This window comes from Corvus brachyrhynchos, unplaced genomic scaffold, assembly GCF_000691975.1.
Source record: "Corvus brachyrhynchos isolate BGI_N302 unplaced genomic scaffold, ASM69197v1 scaffold126, whole genome shotgun sequence".
Taxonomy (NCBI): domain Eukaryota; kingdom Metazoa; phylum Chordata; class Aves; order Passeriformes; family Corvidae; genus Corvus; species Corvus brachyrhynchos.
The window spans coordinates 5,389,460-5,399,825 of NW_008239283.1; the positions used below are offsets into that span (position 1 = coordinate 5,389,460).

Genomic DNA, 10,366 nt, shown 5'->3' on the forward strand with positions numbered 1-10,366 from the left:
TATGCATCTATCAATAGGAGAGAGCTGCTGTTGTTCAGTTCACTGTTTTTTGGTGAAGTGTTCCAGTTTTATTTGTGTCTGAAAAATACTTGCTCCTTGCTGCTTTCCTTCTTGATTGCGTCTTATATTGTGAAAGATTTTAATAATCCCTCCTACTGACTTAAATTCCTCATTTGTTCTATTGAAATTTTGATTTTGGATGGGCTTTTCCCCCCTTTCCTTAAGATTTTCTTAGAAATACCATATGTAGCTGATACAGATAAATAAGGAAAGCGTCAAAGTATCCATCACTCTTTATTACATGAAAATGTGTTAACACCAGGGATGAATCCCTGGTACTGTCCTGCTAGCACTCTGTCCTGGCACTGGGCAATCTCCTGCCTGCTCCGAGCGGGGAGGACGGAAACCGATGGCGGCGCAGGAAGGCAGGCGGAGCTCCTGGTGGGGTTTGCCTTGCCCACCCATGGCGAGGCAGGAAAGAAGTGGAGGGACTTCTTTGTGGGGGGAGAGGGTTTATTGGAGAGGAAAATCCATGGAGAAAACCAAAGAACCGTGGCTTGCAGGGGGTCTTGTACCCCCACAATATGTGGAAAACACACAGTAACCAATGGAACATCAGCCAGGGGGTGTTACCGAGGTGGGGAGAAGGAATTGTGGCAAGTGGGAGAAGGGGTAGGCAGGGAGGAGTAACAAGGGCCAATTAACTAATTAATATTAGTTAATATTAATTAACTAATTAATATTAGTTAATATTAATTAATTAATATTAATGTTAATATTAGTTAATATAAATGTCTTTGGAAAGACAACCAAGTATGAGAAATAAGGGGAGGGGAGGGCTGCAGCCAGTGGTAAGGCACAGATTTATATATTTTTCACAGCCTTTTGAATGCTCAAGGCTTTTGGGCTGTGGAAGCATCAAACCAATGGACCCTTTGGTCTACTTGATTTGGCTGGCCATGGCTCACCACAGCACCCTGGCCCATGATAGAGATGGTCCATTGGCATGCAAAGAGCTCTCAGTGCATGCTGAATCTATCAGTTCACAGTAGAAGCCTCTTTCTGTATTTCAGTCTTGGTTTTGTTGCAAAAAGAAACTTTTCCATCCTTTCACAGTGAAGTTACATAGAGGAAAAAGGTTTGGAGCATTTACATTTTCCATCTAGAGGTTTTCTTTGCTCAACTGTATTGACAAGAAGTAGTTAAAATGAGAAATGAACAGGGTTTGGCAAGCAGTCTGTGGTGGTGGTCCTGGGTGGCTTTGGATGAGGCTTGTGTTGCTTACTCTCAACTGCTCCAGCTGAGCTCATGGCTTTCAAACCAGAAACATACTGTGATTGTCATGCCTTCTAAAAGTGGTGGTGGTGCTCCTGAAACTCATAATAGCTGGCTGTTGTCACTAATACCTTAGCTCCGAAATATGCTTAAGGTGGAAGGAAAAAGCACCAAAAATCATGTAAGGCAATTTATGCAGAAGCTGCCCAACATATTCTTGTGAATAACTGGAGAAAGTGTTTTTTCTCCAAATTTTCTGACTCTTGGGATATTTGTTAGGCTGAAAAAGCACTTTTGTCTTCTCCAAATCTGATGGAGAAAAGGCATGCAATGCCTTGGAAAGCCTGTATATTTCCTCATAAGTAATGCTTCCGAATTACATCAAGGGTTAAGTTAGTGTTCATAATTCTTGTGATTTCGGAGTTTTTTTTTCTCAGCCAGAGCCAGACTTACTGCATCTGGATGAGAGGAAATCCTCTTGTCTGCTTTACTTTTCCCCCTGGCTATTAACTGTAAATTATTAAATTTATTAACTATAGAATTAAAATCAATACTAAGCAGCTTAGTATTAAGCTTAACTGGAGAGTTTCCAGTTAGTTTCAGTAGAATCAGGCCAGATTCTTTCTTCATACCTCTTTTGAGTGTAACTTTTTATGAAACTGAGGATTTGCTTATTGTCATGTGTTACATGGTTGAGTCTAATAATACCCAGTTCAAGGAACCACAAGTAATTTATATTAGACATTAGGTTGATCTCTCCATCTGCTATAAATTGCCACAGACCTCTGGACCTTACTAGCTATGTTTTCCCCTTTTTTTTCCTTCTTTGCTAAAATTTAGGCGTGTAATTGTCCTGCAATGTATTTGATGGGATTTCTGCTTTTGAAGAGTCTCAAGGCTTTGGGTTTTTAAAATTATAATGGTTGTTTACATACATCAATCTGTGTTCTTCGTAACATACAGTAATACAGCTGGAACAGATTTATTAATCAACAGTTTTATAAATAAGCTAGTGTGTTTCAGCTGAGCAGATTGGAGGGAAATAGAGACAAATGCTCCTTCAAGACATTTTGTCATGAAATTGTAATTAGAAACAAGATTATTTTGATGTTTGGATTAAAAATAAATGTTGAGTTAAATTAAGTAGTTGAATATTTATTTTACTGTTGTCAGCATTTTCTTTAATCTATTTTATGCTTGGAATGGCAAACTTTAATTAAATTTGCAGTCATTTCAGCACAATTAAGAATATCCTCTATGCATAACGAAACATAAATCTGCATGAAAATAAGCCATCTTTGAATACAAAAGTAATAATTGAATGGTCATTTAAATTATGCTCAATACAAGGATGAAAACCATTTCCTGTGGTATCGCAGTTGGTTTGGTCTAGCTCTGTGAAAATATTATGGAAGAAAATCTTTTTGCTGAGGAATTCGAGGTGTTGTACGTTGATTTCTGGACATCAGGCTCCCTCCATCTCCTTCCCAGCAGGTCACAGGACAGGCTGGTAGTACTGGCATAAGCCCAGGGGCTGTCTGGTGTTTCCTGTTGGAACACAAGGCTGTGGTGATTGTAGAGGTACTTTCTGTGTGTTCTTTGCTGCCCTTCTCCGTGGTTCCTCACGCTTCTGGAATGCTTTTCATCAATTCTCCGATGTTTCTGACGTTGCCAAAGGTCCCATGGGTCAGCTGCAGTGTACATGGTCTTTCTGCCTGTCACTCCCCATAATTTGGTTGGCGTTGCTGAAAAGGTCTCCTTGTGCAAGGCAGCAGATCAGTAATAGAAACTAATTTGGGAAATGAGCTCAGACATCCTTGCTGGATCCATCCTCATTCTTCTGGGAGAGTAGGAACACAGCACCAGGGAAACTATTGTACCTATTGTATGCAGAGAGGGGACAGTTTTGCAGGACTGTAGCTTTTTGATTTTCCTTTGAAGACTTTCAAGGTGTGAGCAAAGAATGTGACACTCTGGGTGACAGTATCTAAGCTGGCTGAGATTTCAAGAAGAAAGATTATTTCACTATTGCTTTCAATAAGGACTGTGTTAAAATTACATTTGAAATTTTTCTCACTCTTCTGGTGCTATAATTCACAACTACCAAAACCTGATTTATAGTTTTGATAAGAAAATGGAGATCAGACACTCTGTTCTTGCATTAATGGTAAAGAATGGGGCAGTGAATTTGCAGAAGAGTGAGAATTGAGGTCCTAGGAATTCTTTTACCATTAGGGAACTTTGGTGTCCCTCAGGGTTATACCTTGCAACTTGTCCCTGGACTCCACATGAAATGAAAATAAGCTTAATTCCAGATAAAGTGGTTTTGCTCACTCATCATGGGCATGTTGTCCCAGTGCTCTTGCTGGAGCATAATGTGCCACAGAAGAGCAAGTGAAGAAGTAGATGAGATCATTTCCTCTCTTTCCTCATGTGATTTTTTTTTTCTTCCCACAAACAAACTGTTCTTCCTTTTCCCTGCTTTCAAAGCCCTTTTGAATGCCAAGCTTCAGGAATTTTTCCTACTTTATTCTCTTTTCTATTAATAAGGCATCATCTTCTGTTTTCAGTACAAGATTAATTATGTGTGAATTTTTTTAGCTCTTGGTTCAGAAATGTGCTTAAAAACAGATTAAAGTTCAACTCTAGTTTAGAAGCGTGAGCATTTATATGCTCTCTAAAAAAGGAAATCTTCTCCTGAATTAGGACTTCAAACTGTAATCTTTTTTAGCTAGAGAATTTTAATAAAACAATATATTTAGCTTAAAAAAAATAGATTTTAACACTTCTTATGGTAAGATCAGGATGAAGAATAACCCAATCCTCTTCAGAAAGGAAGGAGAAAAATAATTTTAAATCAAAATGCCACTCATCTAGTAGAAATAATTCAAAAGTGTATCTGAATATTTTCAGTTCAGTGTATTAAAGACAAGAGGTCCAACATGGCATTTGAAGCAAAGAACCTCCAAGTTACTTTCTGCTGTGTGCTGACGCCTGTCATCACTTTGCTGCTATAATATCTATTTTTAGAGCATAATGACAGGGACCATGGTCTACAGTAAATGAAGGACAAACAAGTGACATTCTCATCAAGCTGTTAGAGATTGACTTTGATACTGGCTTACTCAAGTGCACTGAAAGGATCTTCAGGAGTTTGCCTGCAAATTAGGAGAATCCATGAGGGGAAGAACTCACTGAAGTCTTAAATTATATGTTCTGCATTAGAAAATTATCTTTCTTCTGAGCAGGTGGAAACTAAATGCTCAATTGTCAGTAAACCTCTTGGTCAGTGAAATTAATTAGTGGATTTTTGTTCTGAAAAATTTAAAAGGTAAAGAAACTACCTTGCATTATGTCTTATTTCTAATCATGACACTGGTTTTAACGTGTGCAGGTGTTTTCAAGATGGTTTATACAGTGCGTGTGGAAGTCTGACTATGAGGAGCATTATCTGCAGTACCAGCCAAGGGTTGGAAACACACATAACGAAGATGAAATGAAATCTGTCATCTGGCACATGGAAACAACATTTTCTCAACAAGATTATTTCATACAAAAGAATAAAAAAAGACTTTTTAAACCAGCAGCGATCTGGCCAACAATATTTTATGTAGTGCTCTCTATGAAGTAAAGATCTGATATAAAATTCATGCTATCAACTTTTTCCTCCAGAAATGCATGGTTCTTTAGATAAACCTGTTTTTCATGTGTATTTCTGCAGGTCCTCAGGGTAATCTTTCATCTCTCATTTGTTCATTTTGAGATGAGTCCAGAAGCAAATCATGCATGTGCACACTCCTGAACTTAGGAGATCGTAAATAGAAGTCTGATCCTGACATGACTTTCCCATTCATCTTTATCTCTCGTCAAAAACACGAAGGAACAGGTTTTATCAGCTTTAGGGCAGCAAGAAAAAAAATAAGAAGGGATTTTTAAGTGAGATCCACCCCCAAAATCTGAACTCATTTCTTGCAAATAGTTTTTGTGATATGTTTTATTCCTCTCTTAGGTGTGACAAGACTGGGTGCTTAAAAGGTCAAATATTGAGCAATTCATGGAATTAGGCTGCTCAGATCTTTGTGTTTTAAAGGCTGTTGATTTAGTTTGAGTTGAAGTTTTAGATGGACAGAGCCTGGTAATATAACAGTGAGGCTGTAGGTTGTCTTGGCATACTGCTCTTCTTTTTCATATATTTGACTTTATTTTATAGAGCTCCACAGATATGTAAGGCATTTTTAAGATATAAAAAGCCAAGGTCTTTGCCTGAGGAGATGATGTGCTTTGTAGTAAAATATGGCAAAATGAATTTTATGACACTTCCTACTATCATGAATTATCCCCTAGGAGTGAGTATTCATGTGAACACACAATGTCCAACTTTTATCCAGGATTTTATCTAAATTATGTGGCAAAACATAATAGCCACCGGTCCCCATAAATGGAAGATGGGGAAAATAGAGTGTATTTTATGGTTAGAATCATGGACATTGATGTTTGTTTTGTATTTGTCTGATAAACAGCCTCCATGTTTCACTCCTGTTGAGTTGCAGTCCTTTAAGTGCTTGCATTCAGTTCATCAGACAGGTTACTGCCTCACCGCTTACTAGAAGTAGCAGAGTTATACCTGGAGGATCTGCATATATCTGTAATATTGTTTAAAAATGATTGGTATATTTGTAATGGGATGTTGAGGCTGCTCTCTGCCAGGGTGTTACTGTGATGGCCTACAGGACAGGGCTGGAACTGTCACAATTTCTGCCTCTAAAAAAAATTGGAACTAAAAAGATGGGAAACTGGAGTACTGTTTGGATGCTTCCACTGTTTCTTTAAATTTGAGGTGGTAACTGCCATGTCACATACCAGTCCTTGTGCATCTACTTGCTGTTTTTCATAAGGGATGTGTTGATTCATCTATGCAAGTTCAGCCTAGTGTAGCAGTTAAAAAAAGTAGATCACTCTTCCTAATAAACCACATGAGACAAGGTGTTGCTGCTTTTCAAGTAACTTACTGAAGTTTTCTGTTCCATTTATACTCACAGGATTGCTGCTCAACCTCAAGTTTTATAATTAAACAAAATAATTCTAATTTAGGTAGAAGATGGCTTTTTTCCCTTTTTCAGAGTTGCCAGAGTTGAAAATTCATGATTTGTGTTTCAGGTTCTTGTTCAAAGCCAGTATTGAAAAAGGAGATTGTACTTTGCTGTTGTTCAGTAAAAATGGACTCTAAGGCATTTAGCTTTTCAAACAAAATGTTTATTGACAGAAAAAGTATTTATTTTCAATAGTATTGTCATTCCTATCAAGTGTGAATACTGTTATTTCAGGAGGACTTAGGTGATGTCCAGCTGAGTTTCTGAGATCCAGCAGCCTAGGAACTCAGTCTTAACATAGCTCTTGATTTTCATGTGGTTGTATTCCTACATCACATAATAATCCATGGGGGCTGGAATCCTACTGTGCTGATGCTATAGAAACAGGCAATATTGCACTATTTAAGTCAGCAGTTCCCCTAATCTATGGACAATTTATTTTATATAGCATAAATTCTGCCTTCTGCTGTGAAACTGCCAACTATGTCATCCCCCCTGTTCCTCTCTTGTGCATGGATAATGTGCAGAAGTGACCCAGAAATGTCCATTGTAAGTGAAGAGTTTGTCTGTCACAGCCCATGGACAGAAAAGCCCAATGTTTAAAAGTTTTTTCTTTGTTGTTTTGTTTTAATTCCACATATCTCTTGTATGTGCTAGAAACAGTGTGCAGCTGAAAGCCAGTTATACAGTGATATTGCAATGTTTGGGGGTTTTTAGAAAATGGGGTAGTAATGATACTTTTATCAAAATAATGTGATAATAAGTCTTCCACAGCAGTGCTGAATGGAAAAAAATAAGGGGCTGTGTGTATAAAACTAAGACAACAGGACAGCCTGAATAAATAACAGGGCAAGAACAGTTGGGAGTCCTAATTGGGGACTGTGTTAGTAGCTGTTAAAGGCTGGAAGAGCTGAACAGAGCTTTAATTTGGATTGAGATCTGCCAGAGTTCACCACAACTAGACTCACCTGATGCACCCACCTGTTTTTAACACTTTATTCTGTGTTCCCAAGAAATAATAATTCCCTTCCTCTTTACCAAAAAAAATATGGACTAAAAGAATATTTTATACATCTTTCAGTTTTGACCGGTTTTACCCTGAGCATGAATTATTGTTACTTCAACTGCTACTCCTATTGATTTCTCAAATACAGGAGCTGGCTCACATCAAATACTGTGAATAAATGACTTCTGAGGAGCAAAATCACTTTGTGGCTCTGACTATCCTGTTATGTTAAAACCTTTTACTGAAAATGCCATGTATGTTTGATATGATGCAGATATCCTCATGTTCTACAGTGACTAATTTCAGGTCTAACTTAAAGACACACTGAACCAAAAATAAACAAGATGGCATTACTTAAAGAGTAGTCCTCTGAGCAAATGCCTGCAGTCCAGTTCATGTGTTCAATACACCTAGAAAATCCATTTTAAACAATGGGCTTTTTTTGCTTTTATTTCATTTTTCATAATATCCTCTCTCTGAAATTCAATAATAATGTATCTTACTGAGAAATGTGATATGCATTATAGCTTTCTCATTAAACTTTTAAATAAGATACCATTAGTATTGATGAATGTAATCCCAAATGGTCACTTAATCTTAAAATTGTCATTGATCACACATTCAGAATTTTAGTCTTGCAGCCAAAATAGTCTATATTGTCAGTGGTCATGAATTTTATACCAATAGCAATTAACATCTTTCTTTAGCTGCAGTGTTATTAATTAGATTTACAAACTAGGGATTACTTAGCGAGCTTCTGGTTGGTTTTTTTTTCCTAACAACATTTACTAAAGAATCTTCTCAGATGTATTTGATATATGAAATAGAATGCTTAAGCACAGTCTAGAAACCCAAACTTGTCATATTTTGAAATATTTTGGTTTTGACTTTTAATAGAAATTAAGACTCAGAGTTATTCCATAATATTGATTGCTGAGCTAGCGTGTGGTTAAAGTCACACGAATAGTAGAGTTTGGTTTTACAAATATCTTTAGAAAAATTGAACCAAATATCTTTGTAGAGGAGTTTTTCACATGTTAAATATGTCAGAGAATCATAGAATGGTTTGGGTTGAAAGGGACCCTAAAGATCATCTCACTCCAACCCCCTGCCATGGGCAGGGACAGCTCCCGCTAGACCAGGTTGCTCAGGCCCCCATCCAACCTGGCCTTGAGCACTTCCAGGCATGGAGCAAGGATTATACATAAGAATGTTTTAAAATGTACATATATGTGCTTAGATTTAAGTAAATATTGATTGAAATATTTTAAAATATCCTACAATTTAAATAACAATACAAAGTAGAAGCATATACAAGGCAAAAAGGGTAATACTTCTCCAGTATTGTCCATGATCTCATACATCTTTTGACTGAACTCTATCAGTGTTGCTGTCTTGAAATCAAAACTCCCAAATGTAATCTGCAGTTCTAATTTCAGTTGTTAAATACAATCAGGGCTAATTAGACTTTGCCCAGAGAGGCTGAGCACTTTCAGGACCGGGTTGGATAAAGCCCTGGGCCTCCTGGTCTGGATTCAGTGTTTATCCTGCTTTGTGGATGGAGTTCAGCTGATGGCTTCCTGGGATCCTTTCGATGTGGCTGAGTCTGAGTCAGTGTCATCACACCAGCAGTGTTCCCCCTTGAGATAAAGAGTCCCAAGATTTAAGATAAAAAAAAAAAAAAAAAACAAACCAAAAAAACCCAACCAAACAAACTTTGTTTTGAAACAGTCTCCAAGAAAGAAAACAAATGTCAAACATCTACCCAAATGTTCCGTTTCAAAAGGTTGCAAATAATAGATAAATATTCCTTAAACCATTTTCAATAATTTTATTTATCCTTTTCTTTTATTAAGATTAGATTTGTAATCTCCAGACGTTTCTGTATCTTTGTGTGTATTACAAATCTCATCCTTTGCCTCTCCAGACACATGAACAGAGACAGTTCTCACTGTATCAATCATATTTGGTGGGAAGAATTTATGAAATATTTCTCTGCTGCAAAAATGAGGAAAATCAGACAAAGGGAAAACCTGAGCTTTGACTGAAGGTTCACAGTCACTTTTTGTTATGATTGTCAAGTAGGCTGACCAAATCTGGAATTATTCTAAAATGTGAGGGGGGGGAAAAAATAAATACACTTCTCAATTATTCTGCATAATTCTGTCTCTATCAGCAGTGCATATTTAATAATAATAAAATTTTGCTTAAAATAGAAAAGTTGGAAAAAAAATATAACTTAAAAAAAATCATAGGAGTGATCATATAACTTGCAGCTTCTTTTTAATTCAAAATGGCAAGTTCTTGGTCAGAAGAATCTAACCCAGAAACTGAAAGTGTAACTATAACGTACTTAACAAATGTTTTTAGTCTTGAACAAGAGAAATTTTGTATTGTGTATTAATTCACGCATTGAGCAGGGGTGGGAGGTGTTAGCCTTTCTGTTTGCTTGTTTTTCATAAGCAGAAGAAACCCAAGTATGTTGACATCTTAAAATCCTGGCACCTTTTTGGAAAAAAGATTAGTCACTTCAAAGACAAGTTCAAGTGTCAGTACCTGTGGTAAGGACAACCTGTAACAACGGTAAATGGTCCAAAACATGAACAAACTTGTTTGAAAACTGTCCCATGGAAAATATCTGCTCTACCCAAATGTCTAGAACCTGACAAAAAGGATCTAGAACCTGGAGGGTGCAATGGGAGCTTCAGAGCTGCTTATCACACTTCAGAGAACCAGGGCAAGCACATCAGAATTTAATTTTCTTCCACAATCTTTCACTGCTCAGGAAATATCATTAACTTTATATTCAAGTAGCCATTGTCATCTAGCGGGCTCCTCAAGTGCTTATCACTTCTGAACTTGATGAAAATGCTATTAAAGTCAGTGGAACTTTTCCCATTGTCTTTAAAATGGACTTTTGGATTAGCCCTTGTCGAGCTATCACACAAATGTGATAAAGTCATCTCCGCACTGTGACAGCATCGGCCACGTGGAC

General features: G+C 37.2%; 1 protein-coding gene across 2 annotated transcripts in view; it reads left to right on the forward strand.

Annotated features, from left to right (window-relative positions):
• DPP10 (dipeptidyl peptidase like 10) overlaps window positions 1-10,366 on the forward strand; it is a 202,751-nt gene that overhangs the window by 82,397 nt on the left and 109,988 nt on the right. The gene's annotated exons all lie outside the window — the stretch shown is intronic.